The sequence below is a fragment of the Hetaerina americana genome, unplaced genomic scaffold (assembly GCF_022747635.1).
Source record: "Hetaerina americana unplaced genomic scaffold, ioHetAmer1.1.p SCAF_8, whole genome shotgun sequence".
In the NCBI taxonomy this organism is placed as follows: Eukaryota; Metazoa; Arthropoda; class Insecta; order Odonata; family Calopterygidae; genus Hetaerina; species Hetaerina americana.
Genome location: NW_027287427.1, coordinates 74,777,254 through 74,794,951, shown reverse-complemented (window position 1 = coordinate 74,794,951; position 17,698 = coordinate 74,777,254).

Genomic DNA, 17,698 nt, shown 5'->3' with positions numbered 1-17,698 from the left:
AATTCACATTGAGGCCAACGCGTGAATCGTAAGTGAACGCAATCCAAACTCCATTTTCATTATGAGTGTTGGAATTGTTAAGTTTATTTTTACCCTCATAATGAAGGAATTCCACAAAGCCTGAAACTATTATGTCCATTTTAGTTGGCAGCAATGGAAATTCAAATATAGGCTGGCAGCTATAGGTACAATTTTTCAACCTGAAATTCTTTTTAAACCTTCAAAACAATATTGAATATGCGAATTCCAAGCACATTAACCATTGTGCAATATCTTTTGTATAATACTACGGTTCCATTAAACCACAAGCGATGGCACCTGGTGTACCTTCATATAAACGACACGTTTAAGTCAAAGAAAGTTGGAGATATTCATAAACCAATTGAACCCTTCTGCTAGAAACACGATTGACTACATCTGCCATGATGCATAACCATACTGCGAAGCTGGAGGCGATTTGTATTTGAGGTTCGCTAATTCTCAATTTATATCTACCCAAAGACTCGGGGGCTCGAGCGGTTAGATTAGGATAATATTTCACAACGCAATAATAAAAGTTCCCCAACTCTTTTGAGTCCAGAGGTACATCAAGTAGGCGTCGTAAGAATAAGAGAAGAATACCACGTATTTTCCACCTAACCTTTTCATTGATTAAACTAGTTTTAACTCATGAGCATATCCTCGGGTAACTTCAGCTACCTCAGGTAAATAAAAAAGTTTTCCGAAAATACATAGCATTTTTCTTTCATTCGGGAATACATTTCCATGTAGTCTAGCCTGTTACCACCAAGTGTAACAGGAATAATTGTATATTTACCGCGATTGATTTATGTAAGTTCGAGAAATTTTCATTCCATAGACATTATTGGTATGATACATTTTAATTATTTTTTTGTATAAGCTCAATTTGGGTAAGGACAAATAGTAATTTTTAATCGGTCCCTTGCATTGAATTATAAGAAATAACAGGTGGTAGAGAAAAATTCATCTTTCTTTCACACTTAAGTAAAAAATTAGATAAGGTTTCAAATGATAACAATGACATAGTTTTTCCGAATGTAAGATCAAGTGATTTGGCACAAAAGTATTGGATTATACTCACTTAGATACAAATTGGAACAATTAAAGAACTTTTCGTCGCTCGAAGATCAATAGACTTAGCATCCCGGCGGATGGAGTGATAGGCTGAGGTTAGAAGTTCAAAACTCAAAGCCGGGTGAAGTTAGTTGCAAAAACTCCCGTTAAACCTTTGCCCGGTAATTTTTCAGGGTATCTCAATTCTTCAAGAACCTGAAGGTGGAAAGAGAAAAAGGTCTTGAGACTTAAATTTTAGAATTTCACAAATAATCCAAGTTAATAGGGAGTCCAATCAGCTAACCAAGTAGTCCGGCCTTCGAGTGAATTACTGATAATATGTTTATTACTTTTTAAAAAAATTGTAAACCTGATTTTTTCTCGTGTTCAGAGATTTCTGGCTCTCGCTACTTCATGTTCTTGCCTTACCTCAACATTTGTACTTGTTGACGACTGTATCTGTGACATATTTCATCACTGCACGTCACAACAAAAACAGCGGAATCAGTCATTATGGAATTTAACATATATGTAACATATGTAATTCTCCAATTTGCTCAATGAAAAACAGTCATAGAATTTAAAAATCAAACAAGATATTCCATCCAAGTCGTCATGGGTAAGATTATTAACCACTGGAAATTTAACTTTAAGTTCAAAGGTGCCCAGTATTAAATTTTAAGTAGAAAATCTTTTTAAACTCAATAGTTTTCTTACGCATGTTATCTTCCACTATATTTTCTTAGCAAAGGTTTGTAGGGGCAATAGAACAAGATTACTTTTGATAGCTTGGGGCTAGTATATTTTTCTTCGTAAACACTCAAGTTTTTGCTTGAAAAAGCTCACAGGAAGAAAAATCCTGAAATCGCAATTTCGAAAAGTCAATGAGATAGAGAACATTGGATGTCTTAAGAAAATAAAGACAAACGAAATAATTTATGATTGTTACATTGGCAAATTAACTATGAAATAACGGGTTCCTATGGTAATGAAAACTTCGTTGCAATTTTCCACAGTTAAAACTTTATTGCCGACCACCTGAAGATGATACAGTGTATCGAAACCATGGTCGGCAATAAAGTTTTAACTGTGGAAAATTGCAACGAAGTTTTCATTATGTCTCGATTCCACAATATCACGCCTGACTCTTCACTTTTCATGGGTTCCTATGGAAAAAATTGGTTAAAGGTCTTAAGCTTTCGGTCATTACCTAAAGCTTTTTGATTCTGCCTACCACGAAAGAGAACAACATGGATAAACAGTTACTCCGTGATGGGTTTTCTAATAAACAAAAACTAAATTGCTTTCATGCTTCCAAAGGAGACGGAAAGGCCCGTTGAGGATTTGTCGAAAAAACGACTGCTGTCAAGAAGTAGGATGAATAAAAGGCAGCATGTCAATCAAGAAACCCTAAGGTCTATATTGGGGTATCACGTAAAATTTTCGTCGAACGTCCAACGCATGGCTTCTGATTTGAACAGGAAAATGGGCTTAAGAGGCAACATTGGATGCCGCTTAACGCAATATATACCGAAAGAAATTTCTACTATGAACTCCCAGGACTTATATCGTACAGCATTTAATTTAACCCGGGATAGAGGTAGTTCTTCATTCAATCCCATTAATTTGAATACATGGGACGTACATGAAATTAACGGTTAACAGGCATTTTATTTCTGCAGTGGAATAAGAAACTGAATAGTAAAAATTAAAATACAAAAATCGCATTAATCAGTCAAAGGCTGACTTGATTGTTTAGGGGGGGTATGACTTAAGGATGATGGAAGGCATGTGTGAAATGTTTTATCCTCCTATCTTATCCTCTCTCAAATTTCAAGAAACTTAAAAACTGGTATCTAAAAAATACTCAGTTTGAGTGAACTTGATGGTTTTCAGGATATACCGACACTTGGATACCGCACAAAACAAACTAAAATATTCTTATTCGTTCATTTTTACGCCTTCGTCATCAAAGAAATTTTAATTAGTCATAATGCATTACGTTTGCATGTAGATGGATTTGGTGAGATCGAGGGAACAATGGAGCATATCCTCAATTCCTCATGTTCGTCCTCCCATTGTTCCGTCAGCGACTCCTCCCTTCCTGCCCCCCTTCTCCCCACAACGCGAAATTCTCCCGGCGGGGACACCCATCCAACGCCGCCGCCTTCAGCCATCCACCCCTCATCCCTCCTCAGTCCCTTTTATTCCTCCCCGACTCTACTTCGCATATTCCTCTCCGTAAGGAAACGATTGAATCCACGCGTGGCTATAGATAGAACCAGGCAAACCCCCGCCCTCCTTCCCACCACCACTTTCTTCCGAGGGACGGAAAACTCATCTGGCTGCACAAGAGGTCTTGCCTTTGATGCGAAAGCTCCTCCTCTCCCATTGATCCTTAAAAGAGTGCACCGAATGAAGATATTTGCTTGGATTTCGTTTCCTTCTAGGAAACGCTCTGTGAGTGGATCTTTATTTTTTTCTGCCCTCTCCCTTCTCTCTCTCTCCCTCTTTCTCTCTATCTCTATTTCTCTCCGCCGACCCAAGAGATAACCCGCCATGCATTCGCTCTCCATTTTCGATTCATCCGTTTTCCAAAATTTATAAGCATTCTAATCCCATTCATCTTTCTCGTCACCATGGCAGGCTAAATTCAAGGGCGCCGTTTCCATGGTGTGACTGATTCTCTTATGCATCTCAAGAATTAAGTCTCTATGAGAACTGATGAAAAAATATTCAGGCAATATTGGAGTCGGTATGCTTATTTAAAATACATACAGCGCTGAAACTTGGCCGAACGTGACTCACATTTCAATTATCTAGTATGCCACTATACGCTAAATGCACATTATTTGATTGAAATTGGTTCAATGAAAAATTAGAAAGTTTATATTCCAATTTCCCAAAGATCAGTTTGTTGGTGGTGGTCAAATGGCGACCCTGACATATTTTAAAGAGTCGCATCATCGTCATCACTGCTGCAATTGAACCTTAACTCAGTCAAGCGTAAACCAGTAAAACCCAATTTTCTAAATTTTGATTCATTATATGATTAATTAATTTATTTAATAATAATTTGACTTGTTTTATTTAAGATTCAACAGTTTAAAAGTATAAATCTTGAATTCTTTCTTCTACCCTCCAGGGCCTCAGTAATTTGCCTAGTTTGAATATAATTTTCCGTTTCTTCCTGTATTTTTGTGTGTATTTACGCCTTTTATTTCGTTTAAGCCAGGTACATAAACTTTTCAAAAGTATTTTTGCTCTTAAAATGTATTACACACAACATTTAAGGTACATATATGTTCTTTTTAATATTGATTTTAGTTTAACAAAAGCCAGTTTCTGATTACTACTATGGAATTTCTAGTAATTTTCATGTCAGCTACCACTTCTACATGGCACTCTAAACGCCACCAATAGGGTGCACGGCAGGGGGTGATTCCATGCAAAGTATGCAGCGCCAGGGATGTTTTAAATGTTAGTGATAAAATAAACATGCCGTAATGTAAATAAAGGAGGGAATGGATAACATTTCAGACAGCTACACTTGTTACGGTACCTAAAAGTAAAATATTTACTATCTATGCCAGATGAGCTGCCAGTAACAAGGACAAATAATTAAAAATTTCTCAAAAAATATATCACACTGGGCTTCATAGAATTAAATTATTTTAACCGAGCACTTTCATTTTTCAGAATGGAAATTACACATTTTTTAGGGCTGTCAAACAGGATGCCTTCCTGCACGGGTACGACCGTCGTGGCTGAGTTTGGTATTATCGTATCCGGCAGTACTTTACCTAGGTTTTTTCAAATTCATTTTAATATTATTTTTGCCTAGCATCTCAAAAGACTTAGTACCTCTTTCCCAATGTCCATTCCTTTCTTTCTTTGAGCCGGTAAGTTCCCGAGATTCTCTTAGCAAACCTCGGGTAAATATTCCATAATAATGGAAAGATGCATGAACACATGCCTTGTGTTCCTTAGGGTGGCTGTAGAGTAATGCGGTCGTAAGCATAATCTAGAATAAAAGGCTCTGAATAGTTGAAGATCAGTTTTAACACAGTCATACCATAGGATCTAATTAGAACAATGAAAATAAATTGGGAAATGCTAGTATCACTGTTTAAGGTTTTCAAAATCAACAGGTTTTCTATTTTGAGCGAACAAAAATAGCATTTGGCAAATATTATGACAATAAATTTTCTTCTCTCTCCAATGTGTCGTCGATTCTTACTATGAAAAATAAATGGGAAAACGCGAGAATAGAAATGAATGAAAATGTATGGGTATCGTGTTTTCAAACACAGCTACCTCGATAATTAAGTACACCCAGAAATTTACGCTTCCTAGTTGGATGCTTTATTCGTGGACTTCAATATTGAAGCGAGCTGTAGAAAGAATAAAAATTTTAAAGGGTATTGAAAATATTTCTCCAAGTCTTAATTGTTGGTTAAATATATGTTATTGAAACTCATTTGCTGTGACATTATAAGTGCTAATTCCAGTTAATCAGGCCACGCATTACGGGTGACGTAACTTGCAGCCATCGTTAGACGTTCGATTTATGAAATAGTATGCAATACAAAGAAGGTCAGATAGTTTAAAAAGCATGTAAAACATTTACCATTGGAATGCAACAATTTCAGAGCGTAAAAATCATTCGCCTTGACCGGGATTTGTCGTATTTTGTGGACTATTATGAGCATTCTATAGCTTTTTTAATTCAAGAGTACTGGGCGAAACATGATAGAATGAGTAATATATTATTTTTTCTATTTTAATCCTCATTTACACGTCAATAAGGCCGTAAAATTTAGTGAAGAGTTCTATCCCCATTCGTTGCAAGTTCAATTGAAAACTGACAGGGGACAATTTAAAAGCGGAAGTTTATTCGAATAAGCTTATCCCCACGCCAATTTTTTCCTTATATTCTTTGATTAAATGTTTTTCTTAATTCCTGCGGTAAATCACACACGATTCAGGTGACATGAACTGGAATTCAACCTTGAATTAGGTTGAATTTGATCTATTTAACGATTTTAAAATAAAATGATTATAAAAAGTAGGAATAGGAATTACTTTGAGTAGATATCAGTTTAAAAATCACGCAACGTAATTTATGCACGGTCGATAAGGTATTTTTTCATTGTTGTTCCACCGCTTTCATACGCCTGTAGTTCAGTAAAATAACCTCGTCTTTGAAATAACTGAACACAAAATACACTCAAGACAGGATTTATTAGAGATGGAAAAAGTCCAATGCATTAAGTGGTCAAGTCCACAAATGCCCAGGCCGGGAAGGAGTCTTAATACGAGGTAGCAACGTGTAAGTTTGGATTATCCTAACTAAAGTTGGGATAATTCAAACCTCCAAATGTACTAGAACCTGCAAACAAAGAATTCCGCAGTGATCAACCCAAAAGTTATTTTGATAGTTGAAAGTAGAGAATATCTCTTTTAAATTCTTCGACGTGATACAAATGCTTAAGAGTGAAACTTTCATTCCCATTGCCATCTGAAGTTTCACAGGAATGTTTTAGCTTGATTTTGAGTTTCTAAAGGATTTCAGAGATATCAGCCAGGACCTTCAAGTCAGCAGACAATATCTCCACCTACAAAGTATGTCCCAAAAGTAGTTCGACTGATTTTACTTAAAAAAATATCGACAGACTTAATGCATTCACCCAAAATCTTTGAATTAGCACCCTTGTGCGTCAACACACCGCTGCCAGTGGGGTGAGTCCACGCCTCGTACGCCTCCTGCAACGCTTCCACTTGTGACATCCCTTCAACATGGATTCGAGACGGGGAAAGAGGGAGAAGCCTGATGGAGTAACTTCAACTGTAGGATGGCTAGGTGGAGGGTGGTAGCAGGGTCGAGAAGCTCTCGTCTGATCCGCGTGCGAGTTTCCTTATGCTTGTCCGGGAGCACTCGCGACACCAGCTTCGCGCACACGTTTCTCATGCCTATGTATTCGGTCACAAATTGATGCACATCGCTTTTTGGGACGCTTAGTTCATAAAAAATCATGCGATCCCTTAATCTGCGATCCCTGTTCAACAAAGTCTTCGCTCATGCAAGATTTCGTCATTTTTCAGGTCGAAGGGCGTCCTGAACCTTCCGCAACTTCTACATCTTCCTCCCGAAAAACTTGTGCCACTCAAAAATACCCAATCTGCCCGTGGTGTTTTTACCATAAGCTGCCTTGAGCATGCAATGAGTATCTTTCCCGATTTTGCCCAGTTTCACGCACAATTTGATGGCGTAGTGCTGTTCCAACTGGTATTGGTAACTGGTATATGACGGAGAGTAACGAGGTCAAGTTATAGAGGTTTCGCAAAAGAACGATCCAGTATATTAAAAAAGCAATGATGTGCTTCACAAAAGAAATAAAAAAATACAACTTAAGTAGGGGGTGCAGCTTCGAACTGATAAATTCAATTATATATTTTTTTACTCCTCGTTCAATGGACCACCATAACATATGACACTTCCGTTAATTTACAGAATATTTACATTTTCATATATGTGGTTCTGAAACCTATACAACACGTACTCTCTTTCACGTGGAGAATTGCGGAAATATGTGCAACTGTAAATATTCTACTCACACATCGCGAAAATTTTTAGATAATTGTTCCTTTTTGAAAGGCAAATTTTGGACACTAGTGGGATAAATAACGAGTCATATGTTTTATCAACTTTTACCAATCAGTAAAAAAAACTTATTAAGTATGCTTAAATATTCAGATTTAAGATTTCTACGGGTAATGCTAATTTTTGAAAAAACCCATTCTGGCCTCTCTGCGTGTTTCTTTTTCAGTTTAGAATGATAACGAAGTTTCACGTCTCGTGCTGAGCACCCAGCATGAAGATAGTGATGGGCGCAGTATTGGACGCGCGAGGTCGTTATCATTCTAGAATACAAAAAAAACCCACAGGGAAGCCGAAAAGAGCTACTCGTTAATAACATAGTATCAGGCGGAATTGCTAAATGAATTCCTAGCATGAATCTCCCCACTTCGCGGAGGCGAACCCCGGCCTGCGGCGCGGAAAGTCAGCGCCATCAGTTTTCCCTCCCTCGCCCACCATTTGTGACATTTTTCAACGCCGCTGTCCCGAAGAAGAGCCTGCGTAGTTCTCGGGGCTGATCAAATATTTATGAGTGCGCCTCCATTGCCTCCACGACTACCTACTACTCCTTTCACTCCTCCTACCCACACTCCACCACGCCCTCTCTTCCACCCCTCGCAACAAATCCAACACCGTTCATCACACTCCCAACCCCCGTGTCCGCCCACCTCTTTTGACTCCATTCTGCTCACTCCGCGTAAGCCTCTCCCTCATCCCCCCCCCAACCCCCTACCCTCCACCAACCTCACCCCCCCCCCGGGGTATGCATAATCTCTTTGTTGACACGCTGGCCTCTCTCGCGCCAGTTGCCCGACTACACTTTCCACCCTCCCGCGCCACGCTTGAACCCATACCGCCTTCCTCCACCCCCCCCTTCCTCCCATCCCTCCGCCAAAACATGCGCCACTAAGGGGCCAAGTCTTCATCCTGATGTGGGGAGGAGGGGCAAAAGGCGGGCCAGCGCGAAGTGGGCGGCCCCTGCTCCCGAGTAGCGGAGATGGGACGCGGTATCGGTCGGGAGACGGAGGAGGCGAAGGGGCTGGCGGAGAGGATTGTGGGGGGAGAAGAGAGGTTGCAGAAGTTTGCGTGCGATGGGGACTAGGATTGCAAAGTAGTTCCCTTGTCGTGACCCACATCTACGAGTGCATACGCCTATCGGTCCTACTTCCGAAGAGGGTGGGCACGAGGAAGGTATTCCAGTCAGGGACGATGGATTTCCCTATTTTTTCATAGCACCTGGGAATTTCTGGCACCGCGTTACTTTGGCGTTAAGCTTTCAGTACGCGCACACTAAGGCGCATGAGCGGAGAGAGAATTTATATTATTCGAGGAGGAGGTGCATAAAAATTTCCCCGTTCAGAATTATCAGCAGGCATTAAGCGGGTAGTAATATTTCATTACTGAAGACGATAGAATAAGTTATAAATAAGCATTGAGTGACGACTTAAAAACATTCTTTGGATTAAGTGAGGCATAATTTTTCAATATTTTTTTATATTTTACCTTCATGCACAAGGTTATTGATAGTAGTTATGGCATTCGAAGCATCAACTTTCAAAAATAGCGTTCCTCATTTCGCTGATTGAGATGACGCTATTCTGCGACATCTCGTAATATCATGGTCTTAAGCTGTTCAATAAATGACACACTAATAAATATTATTTATTTTGAAAATAACCTTCACTTTTCAAAACAAGCTCAGTAAGTAAAAATAAAATAACTAAAGATAATTTGCCATCCTAAAAAGTCCATGAAACCGTGGGAGATGCCGCGACAGTAACTTTTGACGGAGTCATCCCATAATGTGCATTTATTTGCAGCAGTTTCAGAGAGTAGAAATCATTCCCGGCCAAGGCGGATGATTTCTTTACTCTGAAATTTTTGCATTGCTATCCTACTCACACATTGATAATAGTACAGACACTGATGAGGATAAGTTATGCAATTGAAATGACATTTTTACACAACTGGCTAAGATATTCATGAATTTATAATGCTAAAATGCTGAAAGTGGATTATTAGGTTGACACAAAGAAACATTTTCCACAATAGTGACTTCTGTGGTGAGATTATGGCGTATTTTCTTTGCCCTAATTCATTCAGATACTCTTCGTAAACAAATCTCCCAAAAATATAGATGATACTAAGGGGTTTTAGGCAAAGCAATCGAAAGTCCAAAAAGCTAGAAAATATTACTGCACTCAATAGTTTTGATTTAAAATTTTGTGTATTAGCGTGAAAATCATTCAGAGTAACTTGTTTAAAATATCCAATAAATACGCCTAACTTAAAAAATTTAATCAAAGAAAGGTGCAAAATAACCCACGAGGTTTTACAGGCTACACAGTTGCATAGAAATAGTGTACAAAAACAAGCATAAAGGAAATGCTTGATGAAAAGCGTGAGACAAAAGGTCATAGAGTAAAGAAAAACTATTTTTATACTATAAATATATTTTTTATTGGATAATCTACTGGTTAAGGTAGGTTTTTGATGGACACAACTACCAAATAAATATTTTGTTTCTCCTAACAAAAAAACCCAACATCCTACCCTACAACAAGTCCCTCTTCATCTCTGTGTACTTCCTTCCTCCGTTCATCCCGTCCAGCATCCCTATCCTATTCCTGTCCTTTCCTCGTTTGCCTAACATCCTCCCCTCTATTACAATTTTCAACACCCTACTATCGATCAATATGCTTTTCATCCATATTTCCTGATTTCTTATGATTACTCCCAACAATCCCCTCACTTCGCCCACCATACCTAGAACTTCATTTGTTTGCCTTTCGAAATATGCAATAAGGATAAAGCTAAATACATGTCTAAAAATGCACAGGATTAGAAAAAAGAATACTTTTTGCATCTGCTAGAATAACAAACATTATAATCAGTTATTCATGATAGTATAGACTTTTGTCGTGTAAATAACAGAATCAATTTATTTAATCAAAACAACGAGCAAAGACAGTGAAATGTCGTAGAACGTTACTGACGGGACCTTGAAACTTGGAAGTAAAAGGATAGATTTTATTTAATGAAATTCATGAAAATTAAGAGTGCCTGTTTCAAATGAAGTTGACTGCAATGGTCAATCTGGTAGATGAAGCTGCTTAGATCAAAATATAAATTTATTTTTATGAAAATAAGGGCAGGTGAATAACCAGAAACCTTTCGAAATTCCAAAAACTCATAATAAACGGAGAGTATACTACCTTGAACAAAAAGTTCCCGGAATAACCACCGTGTGGCGCTCCCATCGTTCCGATTTGAGTTCTGTTTTTTTGTTAAATTGGTACATCTGTTGTTGATATTCCCTTTAAATCTTAGTGTCATAACTTGACATTTGCAAAAGTTACGTAGCCAATAGTACATCTATCTCTGTATGTGTTGGCGATTTTTTACAATTGCAGAAATGGATTTAAATTTGAAACAACGAACTTGTATTAAATTTTGCGTAAAAAACGGATTTAGTGGCGCGATGCCGACTCCAACTTTGGTTACATCCCTCTCTTCCATCCTGGAAGCATTGACGACCTCTGCTGCGCTATTGCAACAACAGCTGCAAGCTTTAACTGTCGCCCTTACCACTATTTTCCCAAACCAAAATGGACCATAGGCGAGAATTAAATAAATCTATCATCCTAGCCACATGGAATGTCGGCGGCGCATTGAAGCGAAAGACCCCTGAATTGCTTGCCTTTCTACGGAAGGCAAGAATCTCAATCGTCTGTCTGCAAGAGACTCATCTCCGTCCTGGAACTTCATACGGCGTTCCAGGCTATGCAGTTTACCGGGATGACCGGCAAACAAGAGGAGGGGGCACGGCGGTCCTCGTTTCGCTTGACCTGGCTGCGAGAAAAATTGACCTACCAGCTCGACTGCATCTAGAGGCGACAGCCATTGAAGTAGATACTTCGATCGGCTCTCTCACAGTGGGGTCACTCTATCTCCCCCCAAAACGACCTCTAGCCACACAGGATTTCGAAGTCATCTTCTCCGGGTCACGGCCGTCGCTTTTTCTCGGGGATCTAAATGCAAAGAATGCTGCATGGCATTCAATTACACCGAACCCTCGGGGTGAAGCGCTGCTCACATGGGCTCAGAACAACGGAGTACGCGTCGCGGGTCCACATGGGCCAACGCATCAGCATCACGGCAGGAGCGAGGACGTCTTAGATATTGCGCTGCACCGTAGGCTCACGAGTTCGCTTTCTCTCGTGGCGACACCGACGTTGGACAGCGACCACTACCCAGTCTGCGCCTATCTGGGATGCTGCCCAACGTTACTCCCCCCACGGCCGGTGCGATGCCTGGACAAAACAGACTGGACAGGGTACAGGCAGATCCTGTCCGACATTTTACCGGAACAGCCGCCATCACTGACGTCACAAGCTATGCTGGACGAATATGCTTCTGTCATAACAGCTGGCGTGGACCAAGCATTACAGAACACCGTGCCAATAAAACTGATCCGCCCTTCTGGACATCTGACGCTGCCTCATTCCATCCTTCGCCGCATCCGCGAAAGAAATCGGCTTCGACGACGATTTCAAAGAACCAAATGTCCCGCGGATGGGGCACGGTTTAGAAGAAAACGAGCCGAAGTGAGGCAGCTCATCCAGGACCACAGGCAGACGACGTGGGAAAGGAAGGTTGCTTCCCTCCGAACCGAAGATGGGAGCATCTGGAGAATGGCAGCTTCTCTTCGCCACAGCATTCGGATCGACCCACCGATCGACTCACCTGGTGGCCCTCTTATCACGGAAGACGAAAAGGCTGAATTTGCAGCAACTACGCTGGAGCCCACTTTCACGTCGACTCCGGATCCACTGGTACCGGATGATCCTAGCGACTTTCCTGAAGAGGATGAAACAACGGAGGAGGGCACCATGACGGTAACGAAGGTTACCGAAAACGACCTGAGAGCAGCCCTTGGACGACTACGCTGCAAGAAAGCACCAGGAGAGGACAACATCCCGAACGAGGCCCTTCGACAGATGCCTGTCTCGCTCGCAACTCACCTGATTACGCTCTTTACGGCCTGCTTCTCCATGGGACATTTTCCGGCCATCTGGAAATCGGCAAAAGTCATCCTATTGCCGAAGCCGCCGAAGTCCGCTAGGAACGTAGAGAACTACCGCCCGATCGCCCTGCTAGCGACCCTGGGAAAGCTGCTTGAGAGGGTACTGCTGCCACATCTCCTGAAGCACATCGCGGCCTACTCAATCTTGCCGGCATCACAGTACGGTTTTCGAGAGGAACACTCCACCACACACCAGCTCGTCCGTCTCGTGGAACAGGTGACGGCCGGATTCAATCGGCGATGCTGCTCAACGGCGGCGTTCTTTGACATCAGGAAAGCCTTCGACCGGGTATGGCACGCTGGTCTCAGGCGAAAACTTGCAATACAGCGGTTTCCAAATTGGCAGCGCCGCTTGCTAACATCATACCTGACAGGAAGGACTTTCCGTGTCGCCTGGGGACGCGCGCTGTCACAGCCGAAACAGGTCCACGCAGGCGTGCCGCAAGGATCGGTGCTCGGACCGATACTTTTTAATCTATATACGGCGGACCTCCCGGTAGACCTTGGACGACATACCATGGTTGCCCTGTATGCGGATGACGCAGCAATAGTGACCACTTCGCGGAGAGCACACATGGCGGCAACATACCTACAGTGAGCAGTAGACAAACTGCTGGAGTGGTACGCCCTGTGGCGAATCAGCGTCAACAGCGCAAAGACACAGACGATTCTTTTTTCACCTGGAGGACTGCGAGAACCAGGAGAAATCCTCGTGAGCACCGAGGAGGCGCCATGGAAGGAAGAGGTGACCTATCTAGGCGTGATACTGGATAAAAGACTGACATTCAAAAGTCACGCCCTCGCTGCCACCAGGAAGGCAAGAGGAAGACGACTACAACTCTCGCCGCTGCTGCGTTCACCGTCCCTCTCTATCAAGACAAAGACGTATCTGTACGTGGCGGCAATTCGCCCAATCTTGATGTACGCTTCACCGGCATGGAGTGTCAGAATGACTCAGACGGCCTTCCACCACTTGGAGGTAACGGAAAGAGGGGCACTCAACAGTGTACTTGGGCTTGGCTGGAACTATGCCGCAGAAATTCTCCACGCCTTAACTGAAACTGCGCCCATTGGAGATGTCATCAAGACTCGCGCGACGGCCTTTTACGAGGAGCTTGAAGGCAAAAAAGAAGAGCACTTGCGGTCGATCGGCGGCTTAAAACCTGTCTCCTGGGAAAGGCACAAACGCCCAAGAGCAGCAACGGGACGGGACGACGACCAACCACCATTGAAAAGGAAAAGGAGTTGATTGGACCTTCAATCGAGTTAAAAAACCATTACGGGGAACGCGTTTTAGCAGCCGAGAGGAAGTAATGGAAAAATCGCAGGAAGCACTGATGGACATACCGAAAACCGACCGTAACTTTTGCAAATGTCAAGTTATGACACTAAGATTTAAAGGAAATATCAACAATAGATGTACCAATTTAACAAAAAAAACAGAACTCAAATCGGAACGATGGGAGCGCCACGGGGTGGTTATTCCGGGAACTTTTTGTTCAAGGTAGTATATAAAATAAAAGCTTTTCCATCTTGTTTTAATGCCAAGTTTTGCTAAACCCATGAAAATTCGACTACAGTAACAAAGTTTAAAAAAATAATATCATTGAGATTAGCCCTTAAATATAAGGTTTCCTGCGCATATGTAACAAAATATAAACTCCTTAAAGATTTAACCAAGTTCCGTTTATGGTTCGACCTCCACAGAAGTTACATCAACGCATAAATTAAGAAAGTCAGCAGTGATAATCGGGCATCAACCTCCGATGAAACTTCCTGAAGTAGTGCTAACAGTTGCTAGCAAAGCCGAATTTAATGAGCAACAGCCAAATAATTTGAACCTCGAGTGTATTGCCTGCGGCTAAGCGGAATAAAATTACCTGCATCAGCAATAGATGCTCTAATACTTGGTTTTAACTAAAAATCCACTAAAAATGAAGGGAATCGATCCTTCATAACGCGCTCTTCCACAGCAGGAACGCAGATATGAATGTTAGGAGTATTAAAATCTCGGGCACTGTCACAATGCTGCGGACTGCATTAATAGAACTTCTCTTAAAGTCGGCACCACTCGAATATAGAGATTCTCTACATATTTTCTGAAGAGGTGGGAATGAGGGCAAACAAAAAGAACAGGGACTCACAAGGAAGTGTAAAAAAATGAGTTTTTAATGCGGACGACGTAAGAAAGCTTTCTCGAAGAATGCGAGCTGGTAGATCCGGGAAGAATTTTTATAGGCACCCGAATTCTAAGAAGCTGCAGGATGAATTCTTAATCTACGGTCACGTTCTCTTATTTTTGTCACGAAAAAAACAAAGGCGATGAGAAAGGGTGTCTATTTCTATAATCTGCGCATAAGATAGGAATTCGAGTCCCGCCCTTCCGCCCCGGGTGCCCAGACCGGTAGAACCCGAAGCTCTCTCTCGCGACCTCATTGAGGTTCCGATCACTCCATATCTTCGCTCATATCATCCGGGCTCCAAAATGTCTGTTAACACCCCTATAAACCTCACGTCCAATCTTCGGGTCCAATTTACATTACCCGAGTTGCCAACCGTGAAGATTTGTGTGAAGGTCCAATTTCTGAATGGTTAAAAAATATGCTATTCGCAGTAATGCATAGATATAATTATTGTTACCATCTGATTGCATATAATGATTCAACCTCTAGACTAAAAGGACTGTTGGTGTATATGTATAAAATTCCAGAAGCGTACAAAATGTACACATCAGGGCAGGGGAGTCATTTCCTTGTTCTGTTCTGTCTGCGACTTCAAAGAAAGAACTGCTCCTCGAAACATCACGCGGTTCGTGCAAATGTGATGGTCTTAGGATATAGCGATAATGCGAGTAAATTGCCATTTTAAAAATCCACAGCATTTTTATTTCTGCAATTTCAGTGCAGTTTATTCGTGCAACTGTTACCCGTTAGTAGCAATCTGAGGTTATGTGCTGACGACAAGGTGGTATACAGAAGGAAATGAGGTGCCAACTAGATCGCGAGCTACTCTCTAGACACTTAGACACAATCTCGCAAGTGTCGCAAGAAATGGGGATTAATGCTTAATATAGACAAATGTGCAGTTTTGAAATTTCGGAACAAAGGAAGTGGCGAACGGGACATAAACTACGAAATAGAGGGTTCAGTACTAACTACGGTCAATCAAGTTAAATATTTTGGGGGTGGTTCTAACTCCACGCCTTTCATGGGGGGCACATATCAGGACAATATGCGGATTCACTTTCAAGAAACTCAGCTTCATAAAACGGGTGGTGGGGAAATGTAATGAAAAAGTTTAAGAAACGTGACGTAACGTGTATTGAAATGCACATTAGCGGATGACTCAGTTAAAAGTTACTGTTGCGGAATCTCCCGTAGTTTCTTTGGAATTTAAAGAGAGGTGTTATTTTGCTCTAGTTAAGACCTCATTTGGAATATGCCGAAAGCATTTGGGATTCTTGGGAGAAAATTTGGCAAACAGAATTAGATGAAGTCCAGAGAAAATCCACCAGATTCTTTAAAATTTGTTATAATAAGAGCACAAGTGTGACAGGACTCTTAGGGGATTTAGGCTGGGTACCACTTGGAATACGAAGGGAACAAGCGATACTTAGACTTTTAGAAAGGTTCAGAACAAACGAGTTTAACTATGACACTGAAGGAATCATAATGGCCCCACACTGCTTAGATAGATCAGACCATAAAGATAAAATAAGGGAGATAGATTCCAGTACAAATAGATACAAATGCTCATTCTTTCCCCAAATAATCAGAAATCATTATAGTAAGGTACCGAAGTCACTTTAGAAATATTAAAAACATTTAACAGATATATTAAACATTTACAAGTCGCAACAAAATTAAATATTGCAAAGATATTAGGTATATTTGTAGGTGCATGTATATATTAGTTGGTAGTTTGTGTATTTGCGTGTGTGTGGGGTTTGAGTGTTCTTGCATGAATGTATATCATGTTTTGTTTGTGAATAATATAAATTTGTGGCTTTTGCATACGGTTTTTTCTTTTCTTAATTACGGGTGGTGTCCTAACACCCCCTTTCGGCGGCTTGTGGGGTGTTGGGTACATGTGGAAAAATCATGTTTTTCTATGTCTACATCTATATAATACCCCGCAAGCTTCCGCAAGGATGTGTGGAGGGAGTGGTAGGGTACAGGCAGACATGAAAATTACAAATAAAGTTGTATAAAACATTAGTGCATGCATGGGTTTAAATAGGTACATGCCAGCTGATATAAAAATGCACACGTGGCTATATACACTATGCAGTTGATAATGTCTTTGTTTGACTAAGTCATTCAATGTCAGTCTTTTAGTCAATATATTATACAATAATGGGGTGGAGAGCGTTTCATCTTGCATGTCCATGTGATGGTAGAGTTTCACATTCTTGATTTTCATATTCTGGCTTGCGCGTTGTTGGATGGATTCCATACTGCATCCCGGGGCACAATTGTTTGTTGGATGATTATATGTTTTTGCGTGTGTGTTGGATTAAGGGATTTTTTCATGAGTGTTTACGTCACTGTGGGTATAGTTTTGCATGTATGTGTTGATTTTGCACGTGGTATTGTTCCTTTTCACGGGTGGTGACCTGACACCCCACACCACACGCCCTTGCGGCGGCTTGCGGTTTATTATATAGATGTAGATGCAGATGAAGTGAAAAGCTGCGTCTTGGATTTCACCAAAGTTTATTTTTTACCGTTAATCAGAGGTATTCCTCCAAGTAAGACCACTTTTTCCAATCGTTTTTTAGGATGAGCTACGCAAATTTTAATACAGGTCCTCCGGTCAGGGGTCAAAGGCTTCACCCTATACTTCACTACGACGCATGAGAAAGGCAAAAAATAAATATGGAGAGAAGAATATTTGAT